The sequence below is a fragment of the Phyllobates terribilis genome, unplaced genomic scaffold (assembly GCF_046119375.1).
Source record: "Phyllobates terribilis strain yellow unplaced genomic scaffold, ASM4611937v1 Scaffold_4__5_contigs__length_816908805, whole genome shotgun sequence".
In the NCBI taxonomy this organism is placed as follows: Eukaryota; Metazoa; Chordata; class Amphibia; order Anura; family Dendrobatidae; genus Phyllobates; species Phyllobates terribilis.
Genome location: NW_027362764.1, coordinates 14577590 through 14594165, shown reverse-complemented (window position 1 = coordinate 14594165; position 16576 = coordinate 14577590).

Below are 16576 nucleotides of genomic sequence, written 5' to 3'. Positions count from 1 at the left end.
TTCTCCTTCCTTACATAGTTACATATAGTTACATAGTTTATAAGGCCGAAAAAAGACAAGCGTCCATCCAGTTCATCCTGTGAAGCAGCCTGCGGCTGACACCCCCGGGGTTCCTCAGCCTGGTCAGTGCAGCGCTGCTCCTGACCCAGGAGCCGCTTCCCTCCGGCGAGGGCTCTCGGCTCCGGCGCCTGCCTCCGCACCTGGTTCCGGCCACGTGTGAAGAAGGATAAAAAGTCGGGGGGGAAGGTGAAGAGATGCCCCATGTCAGGAAACCACACTTGTTCAGACCTTGCAGCCCTCTGGCGCCCCCTTATCCTTCCGGACAAACACGATATTGACCAAGGATAAGCACGGGCGCAGCTGCTCTAATTTATGTCGACTATTGTGGCACGTGATGTGACAGGACGTATATATACCACCAGTTCCTTCCAGGAACGTATATATACCTCCGTCCAGCCACCCTCAAACCACAATATCACATAAATACTGGTATACTGCCACCACCGATCGCTTAACAGGTGGATCGGGTACCTGTTAGGTAACGTGAATTAGCGGGTGAGGAACATGCTTGCTCGACATAGGACAAGAAGAACGAAGCTGGTAAATAATAATGATTTACTCCCGAAAGTGGGCAGTGTTTACAAAAGATATACAAGATATTATAAAAGAGACAATTTACTGTACATGTATGGATAAAACAGTTTTTAAAATAAAAGGGATAAGTGATAGCAAAACCTGCGCCACGAGGTGATGGTCTCAGATTCTGTGGGGGGACGGCACCCCGGAAATTAAATGTGATTCTTCCACGCAGCGAGGAGTGCATGCGTCTGACGTCCCGGGTAAGAATGAAGTAAAATGGCCGTTCTGGTTTTTAGTAAGGGGCCAAATCTCTAGGAAACACCCATGTTGTTTACCTCACATGGGGGCTCGGTTTTGCGAACCCACCCAGCTGCATAAGACATAAAAATCCTTCAGATTTCATATCTTGATATGGGGGTGTCCCACATCCAAGATGGAGACATCATGTTTGCCGTCACCAATATTCATGAAGATGGATATCAAATATGATATCTCTATGACGCTCAGAAGCTTAGAACCCATTTCCCAGGTTCCTGGTGGTCTTCCAGCCACGAAAACCACACCATCACAATTGGAAAAAGGTGAACAGCTCAAAAATGTGGTCCCTGTGTTTGTGACAGTCATAGGCATTATTAAAATCGACATTAAAAGTTTGTACAGTTAGACAATAGGATTTTGGAGGGAATTTCAAGTTTAGACCAGAATGCTTGCTCTGGGCTGAGGCTTTATGGCGGTCATAAAAATTCCTGGTTTGGGGAAAGCAGAGAAGTTCTATGTAGCCTCTTCCAAATGAGCAGGGGACTGGAGATTTAAGACATCTCTCATTTTTAAAACTAGGACAAAAATACATTTAGCCTGACACCCCATATGCAATTGCAGGTTGCCTGAAGCATGGCTTAAACAGTTATGCGAAGGCTGCACTGCTAAAATTGTGAAGGATGAACAACCAACCATCCTTTCGGATATGAGGTCAATCATCAGAGAAGAGGTTCGGGCCTTCATTTCGGGTCTAGTTTCCCCCCAGATGTCTCAGCCAGGTCCCCGGGCAAAAAGACCGAGGTGGGAGATGGAGCTATCCTCAGAGGAAGAGTTACAGCCCTTTGCTTCTGAGGAGGAGGAGGAGGAAGATATAGCTTCAGATCCACCGGAGGAGGGAAAGAGATATCTTTTCTCAGCGGCGGACACAGACGAACTGCTAAAAGCGGTCAGAGACACTATGCAGGTGGAAGACACCCAGCCATCACATACAGTGCAGGATGAAATGTTCGGGGGGTTAAGATCCCAGAGACTCAGGGTTTTCCCCGTAAATAACCACATCCGTTCCATGATCCTGGAAGAATGGGAGGATGCAGAAAAAAGACTTGTAATTCCACGAGACTTTAGATTACGCCTTCCCTTTGAGCCAGAGGACATTAAGCCCTGGGAAGAGATTCCCAGGATCGATGTTCCCATTGCAAAGGTGGTCAAGAAAACCTCAATCCCCTTTGAGGACTCGTCCAGCCTGAGGGATCCTATGAACAGAAAGGCGGATGGCCTTCTAAAAAGGGCCTGGGAGACATCGGCGGCTATCATAAAAACTAATATTGCTGCCGCCTCTGTAGCCAGATCAATGTGTTTGTGGGTAGAAGATCTGGAGGCACAGTTAACATCAAAAGCTCCTAGAGAAGCTATTCTCCAAACCCTTCCCCTCCTTAAGATGTCTCCAGGTTTCATGGCCGACGCTTCGGCAGAGTCTGTTAGATTTGCAGCCAGAAACAGCGCCTTATCTAATGCAACTAGACGGGCTATCTGATTGAAAACCTGGTCTGAGGATAGCCAGTCAAATAATAAATTATGCTCCATTCCTTTTTCGGGGGATAGGGTATTTGGGCCAGTATTAGACGACATCTTAGAGAAAGCGTCTGATAAAAACAGAGGGTTTCCCGAGGATAAGCCTCATAGGTACCAGCCCTTTAGTAGAGCCTGCCCCTCGCTTAAGCCAGAATATAAGGGTAAAGGAAAGTCTGGCAGATGGAGTTACCCCAAGGGGAACAGGGGCAGAGGGCCCCCCTTTAGTTCAGCATCCGGCTCGAGGAAGCAATGACGCCATACGCGTTGGGGGATGTCTAATGTCGTCCTTCAGAGGCTGGCAAAAAATATCTCAGAATCCTTGGATTCTAAAGACCGTATCCTCAGGATACAAAATCAAATTTGCCCAGTTACCCCTGGAAAGGTTTATTCTCACCAATCCCGAGCCAGTGTCCGGAACTTCACCCATGTGGTTAGAAGTACAGAAACTCTTAAAAATATGGGCCATAAGTCCGGTTCCCCGGGTAGAGAGGTCCCAGGGACACTACTCAAGACTCTTTTCCATCAGGAAACCCTCAGAGGAAAACGCGTATAATAATAAATCTAAAACCGTTAAACCACTGGGTGAGATACAAGCGATTCAAGATGGAGTCAGTTCGGTCTACCATTCCCCTGATAGACAGAGGGGCCGTGATGTGTACCTTAGACCTCCAGAAAGCGTACTACCATGTCCCCATCCATCCCATCGATCAAAAATTTTTGAGATTTGCTATAAAAGTGGGAAATCAGATCCACCATTTTCAATTCAGATGTCTCCCCTTTGGTCTGGGCTCAGCCCCCCGGGTGTTTACAAAGCTGATAACAGAAGTAGTAGCCCATTTAAGACGTTTGGGAATCATCATAGTCCCTTACCTTGACGATTTCCTTTTGGTGGGGGGGTCTCGTCAGGAGCTTCTAGACCATGCAAGGATATCCATTTCCACCCTCCAAGAATTGGGTTGGCTGACAAATTGGGACAAATCAGACCTAGATCCCGGGGAAAGGAAAAACTTACTTTGGATTCTTGCCTAAGAACCTCATTTCTACCTGTAGAAAAGCAGAGGTCACAGAGAAGAGAGATTATTCAGTTTCCAAGGAATCATTGCTCCATCAGAAGTGCAATGAGGATCCTGGGACAGATGACGGCCTGCATTCCATGTGTCAGATGGAGCTAGTTTCATGCCCGACATCTACAAAGAGCTGTTCTGTCTGCCTGGGACAGGCGTCAGATATCCTTGGACAAAGTAATGCCCCTTTCCAGAGCGGTAAGAAGGTCCCTAGTATGGTGGACACTTCCAAAAAACCTACAGGTGGGAGTAGCTTGGATCCCCTCCCCAGCCATAGTAAATACCACCGACGCAAGTCAGTCAGGGTGGGGTGCCCACGTAGAAGGCAAGCTCTTACAGGGAACCTGGTCCCCAGAAATTCGTGCAAGGTCCTCAAATTATTGGGAATTACGAGCCGTGTGGGAAGTTCTCCGTCAGAACAGACCAGTATTTCTGGGAAGTCATATAAAAGTCTTGTCAGACAACACAACAGCGGTGGCTTTTCTGCGGCATCAGGGAGGCTGAAGACACCCCTTACTGCAGAGCCTTTCTACAAAGATGTTTCTTTGGATAGAAAAAATAGCCCTATCTATAACAGCTGTAGACTTAGCAGTGTTAGAACCCTCCTGTTTGTTTTTTTCCATCTTGTGTTTTGCGGTCATGTGACCATCTGCCTTTATACTCAAGCTCCGCCCTTTTGGCTGTGCTGGACTTCAGTGTTTGACTGTCTCTCTAGCCAGGTGCTTCGGTGCCTTTCCCTGTCAGTTCGCTTGGTCCTTCTGGGACCTCTAGTACCTTTTTATCAGTTTGTCTTTTTGTGTTCTGCAACAACTCCTCTGTTTAGGAGGTGTCCCATTTTTGTCCCAGTCCATAGTTCTTTTAGGGACCCCTCCCCTTATGCTATAGGTCTTCATTCAGACTAGCTGAGGACTAAGGCGGGTCTGTTCACTAAGAACAGGCAGCCCGCTACATCGTAGGGATTCAGCTTAGTCTTACTGTAGGGACAGCTTTTCCCATTCTTTCCTTAGTATATGTTGCAGATCATAACAGTAAGTCCAGCCCAAAAAACTAAAAGGAAAGAAATTCGGGGATCAGTATGGTTTCCGTCCAGGATTTGGCTCAACGCTTGCAGGGATTGTCACTGGAGGTGGCCGAGCTCCAGCAACATGTGAGTAGCTGTTCTGGAGCGCATTTTGTGGAACCCAAGGTAGGACTGCATGATGTTTTTTATGGTAAACAGCAAGATTTTTTTTCCTTTAAAAATGCTTGTTTGTTATATTTTCGTTTGAGACCAAGGTCCTCTGGGAATGAATCACAGCACATCGGTTTTATTATGTCACTTTTGCGCAATGAACCACAGGGCTGGGCCTTTTCTCTCCAACCTAATGATCCATGCTTAAGGTCTGTAGAAGATTTTTTTTCTGCTATGGGTCCATTATATGACGATCCTGATAGAATCTCATCTGCTGAGGCAGAACTCAGGCGTTTGAATCAGGGGTCTGGTGATATTGAAAATTATTGCACACACTTCAGAAGATTGGCCACAGAAGTTAAATGGAATGATCCTGCTCTGAAATGTTTATTTCTTGCTGGTCTGAGTGAAAGGGTTAAGAATCTGCTAATTGCATTCCCTGCACCTGAGACTCTGCAGGATGCCATGCAATTAGCTGTTCGTGTGGACAGGAGGCTGAGGTTCAGGCTGAATGAGGTAAAGACTCCTGTAATGTCAGGTCCTAGTCCCCAGAAAATTAGCTCAGACGGCGGAGAACCGATGGAGGTTGGAGCGATGTCACTCCGCTCTCAGGAAAGAGACCGGAGGTTTGCTGAGGAATTGTGTCTTTATTGTGGTAAAGCTGACCATTTGATTAAGCATTGTGAGCTTCGTTTAAGTAAAGAAAAAAAAAGGCCAGTTACGCCCGTATAGCTTGTTTACACTCTGCAGGAGTATTTCTATCCGGGGGTACTACTCTTCAGGGAGATTTGATTGAATTTCAGGTATTTGAGGATTGTGGTTCAACACTTAATGTGATTGTTAAAGGGTTTTTGAAAAACCTTAAATTGAAATCCAAACCTTTGTCATCACCTATTTCTGTGGTTGCAATTGATAACACTCCTTTGAAATGTATTACTCACAAGACTGCTGCATTTCCCCTCACTATCAATGGAAGTTTTACCTCCTCATAGGGATTATGATTGCTCCATTGAGTTTGTTCCTGGAGCTACTCTTCCCAAGAGTCGCTTAGTTAATCTGACTATCCCTGAAAGAAAGGCTTTGGAGGAGTACATACAGACTAGCCTGGCTGCTGGTCACATTAGACCTTCTAAGTCGCCTGTGGCAGTTGGATTTTTCTTTGTTAAAAAAAAGGACGGGGGTTTACGTCCATGTCTGGATTTTCGTGAAATTAATAAGATTACCGTACACAATTCCTACCCATTACCGTTAATTCCTGACTTGTTTAACCAGTTAGTGGGGGCCAAGTCGTTCTCTAAAATTGATCTCCGGGGGGCATACAATTTGTTACGAGTGAAGGAGGGTGATGAATGGAAGACTGCTTTTAACACTCCGGTAGATCATTTTGAGATTCTGGTGATGCCTTTTGGTCTTAGCAATGCACCTGCATTTTTTCAGAACCTTATTAACGACGTCCTGAGACCTTTGATTGGTAAGAATGTGGTTGTGTATTTGGATGACATTTTGATTTATTCACCAGATCTGGAGTCCCATTGGCGGAGCGTACATGAAGTTTTGCAGTTATTAAGTGATAATTCACTCTTTGCTAAGCTGGAGAAATGTGAGTTCGCTGTGCAGAAAATTTGTTTTTTGGGCTACATTGTCTCCAGCGAGGGCTTTGAGATGGACCCTGTGAAGGTTCAGGCAGTGCAGGAATGGTCTAGGCCTATTGGTTTGAAATCTATACAGAGATTTTTGGGTTTTGCCAATTATTATAGGAAATTCATTAAGAATTTTTCTGTAATTGTTAAACCTCTAACCGATCTCACCAGGAAAGGTGCGAATACGGTCCAGTGGACTACTGAGGCCATTGAAGCTATTGTGTATCTCAAGGAGAGGTTCAGTTCTGCCCCCATCCTTATGCAGCCTGATGAGACCAAGCCTTTTTTGGTCGAGGTCGATGCTTCATCGGTGGGGGTCGGAGCAGTTTTGTCTCAGGAGAACAAGGGTGGAGTACATCCTTGTGCCTTCTTTTCGAAAAAAATTTCGGAAACCGAACTGAATTATGATGTTGGAAATCGGGAGTTGCTGGCTATTAAACTCGTGTTTGAACATTGGCGTAATTTTTTGGAAGGCGCTAGATTTCCTATTCAGGTTTTCACAGATCATAAGAATTTGATCTATCTGGATGCTGCCAAGCGCTTGAATGCCCGTCAAGCTAGGTGGGCACTTTTTTTTTCTCGGTTTCATTTTTCTGTTACCTATATCCCTGGTACTAAGAATGTTAAAGGCGATGCTTTATCTCGCAGTTTCTCTCCTACGGTCGGTGCCGAGGAGGAGGAGGAGAGCATTTTACAGAAAGGAGTTGTGGTAGCAGCATTGGACTCCGTTTTGGAGACTGGGATGCTGAAAGCTCAAGATGATGCTCCATCTAACACTCCCCATGGGAGGTTGTTTGTGCCTAGAACCTTTAGGAGAGATTTGTTTGTGGAGTGTCATGAGTCTCGGTTGGCAGGTCATGCAGGAATTTCGGAGACTAAGAGACTTATCAGTCGCAGTTTTTGGTGGCCTGGATGGCAGAAGGAAGTCATCAAGTGGGTGCGTCAATGTACTGTGTGCGCTAGGTCAAAGGCTTCACATACTCCTGCTGCGGGGTTGCTTTGCCCTCTGGAGGTTCCTAGTGCGCTTTGGACACATCTCGCAATGGATTTTATTACTGATCTTCCTGTGTCCGAGGGTTTTACTGTCATCTGGGTGGTCGTGGACCGTTTTAGTAAGATGTGTCACTTGGTTCCATTGATTAAGTTGCCCTGCGCCAAGACACTCGCTAAGGCCTTTGTTAAGGAGATTGGCAAGCTCCATGGCGTTCCCACAGATATTGTTTCTGATAGAGGGCCTCAGTTTGTGGCTCGCTTTTGGCGTGCTTTTTGTGACAGGTTGGGAGTCCATTTGTCATTTTCGTCTGGTTATCATCCTGAGTCTAATGGACACACTGAAAGAAAGAACCAGGATGTTGAACAGTTTTTGCGTTGTTTTGTGGCAGACAATCAAGAGGTGCGATCTGAGTTTCTGCCTCTCGCAGAATTTGCTCTTAACAACCATACGTCCTCCTCCGCTGGGTGTTCTTTTTTTTGTTGTACTGGGAGACATCCGTCTTTTGGTTCGTTCTCCAAATTGGGGTCGGCGGTGCCGGAGGAGGAGAATTTTTCCGGTGATTTGGAGAGAGTTTGGACTAATGTACGTTGCAACCTTCAAGAGGCTAACAAGAAGTCCAAGAAGTATTTTGACAGGAAACGTAAGGAGGTTTTGTTTACTGTAGGTGACATGGTTTGGTTGTCCTCGAAGAACCTGCGGTTGAGGATTCCCTCTAAAAAATTGGGTCCTAAGTTTGTGGGTCCATTTAAAGTGCATCAGGTTGTTAACCCGTCTGCTGTTAGGTTGGATGTCCCTACTTCCTGGTAGATTAATCCTGTGTTTCATGTTTCCTTGTTGAAAAAGGCTGACGTTTCTGATAGGGACGCCACTGTCACAGTTCCTCCTGTGGTGGAAGACGGCGAATATGAAATTTCTCGTATCTTGAATTCTAGATGGCATAGAGGGAGATTACAGTATCTTGTCTCCTGGAAGGGTTTCCTTCGCGAAGACAACTCCTGGGTAAGGACGGATGATGTCTCTGCTCCTAGGCTTGTTAAAGCTTTCCACAGGAGGTTTCCTGATAGTCCTGGGCCTGGAGGATCCTCATAAAAGAGGAGGTACTGTTAGAACCCTCCTGTTTGTTTTTTCCATCTTGTGTTTTGCGGTCACGTGACCATCTGCCTTTATATTCCAGCTCCGTCCTTCGGGCTGTGCTGGACTTCAGTGTTTGACTGTTTCTCTAGCCAGGTGCTTCGGTGCCTTTCTCTGTCAGTTCGCTTGGTCCTTCTGGGACCTCTAGTACCTTTTGTCAGTTTGTCTTTTTGTGTTCTGCAACTACTTCTCTGTTTAGGAGGTGTCCCATTTTTTGTACCAGTCCTTAGTTCTTTTAGGGACCCCTCCCTTTATGCTATAGGTCTTCGTTCAGACTAGCCGAGGACTAAGGCGGGTCTGTTCACTAGGAACAGGCAGCCCGCTACATCGTAGGGATTCAGCTTAGTCTTACTGTAGGGACAGCTTTCCCCTATCTTTCCTTAGTACATGTTGCAGATCATAACAGAGGCCTCTCTATAGGTGACATCCTGATTGGGGCGAGGCCTATCCACAGGTGACGTCCTGATTGGGGCGGGGCCTATCCACAGGTGACATCCTGATTGGGGAGGGGCCTATCCACAGGTGACGTCTTGTATGGGGCGAGGCTTATGTACAGATGTCCTCCTGATTGTGCCGCGGCTTGTCCTGTTCCTATGAGAGTAACAGTTAATAAGGATTACAACATGCCCTAAAAATGGCCACCAAAGAGAATACCATGAGCTAACGATGGGCCACCGAGGGGTTAGTAAGAACAGAGGACTCAGTAAGAAGCCAAGAGAGAAGTGACCTCCAGCAAAGGAGAATAAAAGAGAAAGACCAGACGTGGGGATAAAACAATATTCAGTCCCACAGATATCATGCGCCCCCTGGTGGAGGGACACAAAAGCACTAAATGAACTGGTTATGTAAATATAGAGCGCTGCTGCCCCCTGGTGGGAACAGAGTGAAGTTGCTGGATATCAGTTACCGGATAGGAACATTTCACACTATTGTTCTCGCACACCAGACAGAAAACTGAGAGGAAGTTGACGCGCCCCCTGGGCCGTGGGGTACTCGGTGTCGGGCCGGTCATTGCTATGGGAGATGTCACAGTGGCGATGACCCAGTCCGTGACCCAGGGCGGTCAATAAAAAGGGGAATATTATTTACAGGGGAATTGATGGTTTTGGTATGAAGAGTTCGTGACGCCACCTGTGATATGCGGCAAAAAGGGAGCCGCTGCTGCGGAGCAGGTCCTCTGGGGCTGATGTTAGGGCAGCAGTGTTGGTGTAGCCCTCCACAGGTAGGGCTAAGCTCCAGGGCAGTGTCGATGTTGTAGGTGGAATGCTGGGCATTGTAGTGCAGGAGTGATTGTAAGGGGGAAGACCGGGGTGTAAGTGCTTTCAGAGCAAGGGATCCGGAACTGCCGGGGCCGTACCTCTTGTTGCAGGGGGAAGACAGACTGCAAGCAGAGGAGTCATGTGACAGGGAAGCAGGGGGTGTGTAGAGAGAGAGAAAGCTGGGAGGTCAGGTGACAGAAAGACTCCTGGTGTGACTAGAGAGAGGAAGAGATGAGTACGTTTGGCGCGGGAAAGGGGAGCTGGGTCCTGCTCAGCAGAGCAGCATGAGAGGGTCCAGGCTCCTGGCTCCAGGACTGGGAGCAAGGGATCCGAGTGCAGTGGACCGGAGGAGTCAAGCTGACTGTAGGGAGAAGAGACGCAGGGTCGGTGGAGCCGGGTACGTGAGGTGCCGTGTTATGGACCAGGGGCTCAGCGGGTAAAACCGGAGACCGCCCGCTGCCGCCAGAAGACGGAGCATTGTTTGGGCGGGGACGCCTGAAAAATCAGCACCGACATCAGCGTGCATCTGTGACGCGCCCCCTGGGCCATGTTGGGCAGCGTTGCGCATGCGGGGAATACCCGGAGCCGGATCTGATAGGGGTAGTAGTCCTCGTGGCGGTGACCCGGTCCGTGCCCAGGGTGTCAAACCAAGTGGCAGAACTTAGAATAAGATGTTATAGAGTTCGACTACGCCACCCGTGGATTGCGGTCAGTGGGGACCGCCGCTGCACTGCAGACCGCTGAGGCTGATGTTATTTGTGCAGCTGAGAGTGGGATGACTCCCCACGGGAGGAGTATTGCCTCAGGGCAGCTATTGTGGAGATGATGATGGGAGTGATGGTGTGGGTGTCCCAGTACTGATGGTGCAGGTGCGGCGATGAAACACAGAGGCTTGAAGTGCAGTTTCCAAAGCTTTACTCACAGTTGTTGCTCCGGTCACTTCGGCCAAGAGTGACCACCCGAGCCTTGCTGCGTTCACCAGGGGAGGGACCCGGTCAACTCCCAGGCAATTCCGGAGTGTGGTTCAGGGCTTCCCTCTCTTTCCTTTCTCTGGCCGTCCCCACCAGGGACCCACCTTTGTCCAGCTCCCTCGGGCCTTCTGGTGGCGAAACCTTTCCCGGTTTCCCTGACCCTATATGGTATGCCTTCCTGGTGGATATGGTGAGGGGTCGCGCCAAGACTTGACCACGACCTCCGGTTCCTGGCTAAGGATAATTGGCCTCCACCAGTTTGGGATCCGGTACCCTGTTCTGCCAACCCTTCACCCGTTATTCCATGGGATCTTAGGGTTCCCTCCTCTCTTGCGTCTCTGGGCCTTTCTCTGTGTTCCTCGCCTCCTTTCTCCTCTGTTTCAGTTCCTTTCTTACTCTCCTTGCTGTTCCTTCTCTTCTCTCCCTCTCTGCTGTCTCAGGCCTCTACTCCAGGCCTGGCTCTGGAGCTGGGCCCAGACTGAGCCACAGCTCCCTGTCAGCCCTCTCTGGCTGAGCTCCTCTCTGAACTCACTCCTGATCTAAGATGGTGCCCACCTTTTATACTCCCTTCTGACACCCGAACCCAGGTGACCAGCACCCAATGGGCTCCTACCTATGCCCAGAGTCCCTCCCCTGTCTGCTCCTACACCACTGGGATATTCCTCCCCCCTCCCCACTCCAGCCAGGGACAAACGCTGTCGTACCTGCACATCTATCTGGTGGGAGTACCGTTGATCTGTCCCCCGGAAATGGGGTGAGTGTAGTGTATGCAGCTAACTGAGCCCCGCTCCACACTCCATCCTTACCCGGGAGTGGAATACCACACCTCTGGTTCGAGGTGCAATACTCCTGTAGCAGCCGAGTCCTCGGGGTGCTACATTTGCCTTGTGAGGAGCGAGAGTCTGCTAAGTGAAAAAAACTGTTGATTATAACCGGTTCGACTCTGCTACATCCAGTTAAACTGTGAACTGTTAGTGATAGACTTTTACCTGCTTTTTCCCTTGTTTTTCCCCTGATACTCCCTGCGTGGAGATTTACCCTGTTATTATAAACTTCCCCTGTTTATTAACCCCATATTGGCTGCTCTGTGTTTCTGTGTCGCTGCATCTAAAGTGCCCGTGTTACATTTGTCGTAGTCGGCAGGATGCAGTCTTTAGACACAGACACTGCAGAGCAGTAAATCCTGGGAGCCCCTGGATCTAGCTTGCCGCTGGGGGCCATGCTCAGCAATCTCCCAAAGTTCACTGGGGACAATATGATGCTGTGGGACTGGATTAAGAGAGTTAAGAGTATGTTACGTATGCATCCAATGACCCCAGCTATGCAAGCCGAAATAGCCTTACTGGCCCTGGACGGCGAGGCCCGACAATCCGTGATGTACCGCCCTCCCCATGATCGGGATACTGTAGAAAAAGTGGTGCGGATACTGGAGGAGATGCATGGGGATCCCACCAATGTAGGAGAGCTGAGGATACGACTGTTTCACCAAGTGCAGCAGGAGGGGGAGACTGTGACGCAGTATGTTAATGCCTTACAGAGGGTGCATTCCTATATCACTAGAAAAGACGACATGGGGAATTTGTGAATGGGCCCCCCTGACGTGATCTTAAGGGACCAGTTTGTGGCAGGCCTCAGGGATGTGCAGCTGAAGCAGGCCTTGGGGGCGGAGGCACGTGTGAGAGAGCAGGAGATGGGGGTGACGGCCCTGGCAAGGATGGTCCGGAGTAATGAGGTATCCACCCCGCCTGCAGCTGAACCGGAATGTGCTCGAGAGATGCGAAAGGAGATACAGGAGATGCTTGATGAATGGTCCAGTCTCAAGAAGACCCCTGTCCCGACACCAGAGATACCCAGATCGATTGCCCCAGTTAGGGAAAGAATTGAATTCAGGACCCCCCTGCAGGAGAGTTCCATAGAGGAGGGAGGCAGCCCTACACAGACAGAGACATGACCTGCTGGAAGTGCGGAGGCGCAGGACATTACGCCAGGGGCTGTGCTAGCCGAGGGCGGCCCCTGTCACGACAGCCGTTAAACTAGCGGGCTCCTTGTTCAGGGGACACAGCACGGAGCCTGAGGAAGGGGAAAGAAAAAGAGGAAATCCCAAGGACCTAGTTTCCAGCAGCCCGACTGTCTGGGCCGAAATAAGCGGTCGGCTGTTCACTGCCTGATTGACACGGGATCCCAGGTGACTACGATGACAGAAGCCTACTTCCAACAGCGATCCTACTTCATAGCGCGGCCTGAATAGGGACCAGTAATTAGACTCACGGCAGCTAATCAATTACCCATCCCGGTCGCAGGGGTGGTGTGGATGAAGATCCAAGTGTGTGGAAAAGATGTGGGAAAAAAAGGAGTCGTCCTGGTCGCAGGGGAAACCGGAAGTGGACCCCCGGTGACCCTCGGAATGAATGTGCTGAAACAGATCGGGCAAATCCTGCTTAGTGAGTCGAAGGAGATGCCTCTAGACCAGTGGGACCCGCGAACTCCCCAAAGGAGGATCTTTCAACAACTAATCCGAGCTGCCCAGGCTCAGGAGATGTCGAGTGAAGGGAAGGTCCTGGGGAAAATAATAGTGCCAGCAGCTGCGGCGCTCACCTTACCGCAAACTGTACTCACGTTACCCGCACGAGCCTGTACACCTCTTGAGGGGGTCGAAGTTCAGATAGAACCAACATCGATGGACAAAGTACCGCCCGGACTCTTGGTGGCTCGAACACTGGCCACCGTCCAGGGTGGCAATGTTATAGTGCGGTGTGTTAATCTGGGCGAAGATGATCTCACACTCCATCCCAGATTCTGGGAATGCCAGAGAAGTTGGTGCGACCTGATGTGGTACAGCTGTCCGCTGTACGAGGAGACCCCTGGACTCTGGCGGTCACCATGCCGCCAGAATCCCACCGGGCTAGTGTGAAGGGGGGACGAAGAATCCTAGAACGAATGCGGGCTGAATTGACAGGACTTACACCTCGACAGGTGCAGCAGGTTGAGGAGGTGCTGGAGCGGTACCAGGAAGTCTTTGCTCGCCATGAGGATGATTTTGGTTGCACCGAAGCCATTACCCACGAGATTCCCACGGGGAGCGCTGCCCCAGTGCGGGAGAGATACCGGCAGATACCTCCCCAGATGTATAAAGAAGTTAAGGAGATGCTAGCCCATATGTTACAGAATGGTGTGATATGGGAGAGTCAGAGTCCGTGGGCAGCCCCAATTGTCCTGGTCCGGAAGAAAGATGGGACCCTGTGGTTCTGTGTGGACTATAGACGACTGAATGCCTGTACAGTACGGGACTCTTACCCACTACCCCGAATCGAAGAGTCCCTGTCGGCCTTAGGGAAGGCAAGATACTTCTCCTCTTTGGATCTGGACAGTGGGTACTGGCAGGTGCCCGTGGCCGAACATGACCGTGCAAAGACGGCGTTCATATTACCCATGGGACTGTTCGAGTTCAATCGGATGCCCTTCGGCCTGACTAACGCCCCCGGGACGTTCCAGAGTCTGATGGAGAGGTGCCTGGGCGATTTGAACTTCGAGACAACACTGATTTACCTTGACAACATAATTGTCTATGCCACCGCCTTCGAGGAGCACCTCCAGCGACTGGAGCAAGTACTGAGTCGCCTACAGAGTCATGGCCTAAAGGTGAAGCCCCAGAAGTGCCACCTGTTCCGCAAACAGACTGAATATCTCGGTCATACTGTGTCCGGTGAAGGAGTCAGGCCCACCCAGGAAAAGGTGGCCGCCGTACAGGAGTGGCCTACCCCGAAGACAGTGAAGGACGTTCGGGCCTTCCTGGGACTTGCCGGGTACTACCGAAGATTCGAGAAGAACTTCACCCGCATAGCCAACGCATTGCTGGAGCTACTTAAGGGAGTGCCAGCGGGCTCCAAGATTCAGGCGATTCGGTGGGGAAGCAGCCAGGAAGAGGCCTTCCGTGCCCTAAAAATTGCCCTGACCGAGGCCCCAATACTTGCCTATGCAGATTTCTCCCCACCCTTCATACTTCACACTGATGGGAGCCTACATGGTCTGGGAGCCGTGTTATCCCAAGTACAAGAGGGGAAAGAGCACGTGATTGCGTACGCCAGCCGCTCCCTTCACGACTCCGAGAGGAACCCAGATAATTATAGCTCTTTCAAATTAAAGTTGCTGGCTCTGGTTTGGGCAATGACCGAGAAGTTTGCAGAGTATTTGTCCGGGTCTGAAGTACTGGTGAGAACAGATAACAACCCGCTGGCCCACCTGGAGAATGCGAAATTGGGGGCCCTGGAGCAGCGGTGGGTGGACCGCATGGCCAGGTACCGGTATAAGATCGCCTACCGGCCTAAGGCAGAGAATACTCACGCCGACGCCCTCTCCAGAGTGACATATGAACAGCCTGATCATGACCGCGATGAAGATTTGGAGGCGGATGAGACCCCTAGCTTCCGAAGTTTTGTGGGACCAATGGCCGCAGCGCAGGGACAGATCGGAGAGACGTCGGAAGAACAAGTGCTAGGGCGGCCAAGAGATGACTGGATCTGACTTCAACAGACTGACAGAGAAGTTGCTCAATTACGTCAATGGGTGGCTTTGCGGCAAGTCCCCAGTCGAGAAGAGAGGAGTATCCTGTCCTTGGGAGCACTGAAAATGCTGGGACAATGGGAGAGACTGTGTTTGCGAGACGGGCTGCTATACTGACGGGTGCAGCTACTGCGAGAGTTCGGGACCACCTGGCAAGTGGTGATCCCAGAGAATTTGGTCGGAGTAGTGGCTAAGGAGGCTCATGAACGAGGGGCTCACTTCGGACCAGAGAAGGCGTTTCAGTGGTTGCAGAGGCTGGTATATCATCCCCGACTGCGAGCAACAATAGAAGACACTTGTCGAAGGTGTCGGAGCTGTGAGCTGGTAAACCCCCCGGTCCCCATGCAAACTATTGTGACTTCTGCCCCCTTGGAGGTGCTGATGATCGACTATTTGACTGTTGGACCGGAGCATCTCGGGTATGAACATTGCCTGGTAATGACAGACCACTTCACCAAGTTTGCGGTAGTGACCCCGACCAGAGACCAGACCGCCGAGTCAGCTGCGCAGGCCATCTGCCGAGACTTCATTCGGGTGTACGGCTGCCCAAAGAGGATTCATTCCGATCAAGGCGCCTGCTTCCAAGGCCGGGTGATGGAAGAGCTGCACCGGTTGTACAAGATTGAGAAGTCACGGACTACTCCTTACCACCCTCAAGGAAATGGGGCCTGTGAACGCTTTAATCGGACACTGATCCAAATGCTCCGCACGTTGGAGGAAGATCGGAAGGTACGATGGCCTGAGTTTGTGGCCGAGCTGGTGTGAGTCTACAACAACCGAGTGAATAGTACGACGGGGTTCACTCCTTACACCTTGCTGTTCGGACGAAAGGGGCGAGAGATCACCGAGTTAGAGCTGGACCCCGAGGAGGACTACCCACGGACGGGGGTGTCTTCCTGGGTCCGAGAACATCGGCATCGACTGCAGACCCTCCGACGGTTGGTACAACAAAAGTTTCAGGAGCTCAAACATCATGAGACATTGCCTCTTCGAGGGACAGCTCTGAGGCCCGGGGAGCGGGTGTTGGTTCGGGACAGGCGGCCCCGGGCAAATTGAGTAGGCGATGGGAACAGACCCCGCACCGAGTGAAGCGCCGGATTGGCGCTGAAGGACCTGTGTATGAAGTTCAACCCGAGGGGGCTGAAGGAGCCCCTACCAGAGTGGTTCATCGTAGTATGCTGCGACCCTGTCTGTCTAAAGATGATGAGCGTGGAGAAGAATCACCTGCTTCTAGAGAGAGACCTGTCACCGTTGCCCTAAGCCCTAAGCCACGATGTGGACGAAGAAGAGTTGTTGATTCTACCTCCAAGCCCCAGCACTCGATTACCTGCAGTCCCCAGGTCAGAACGGACAACAGCAGGAGTGCCTCCTCACCGT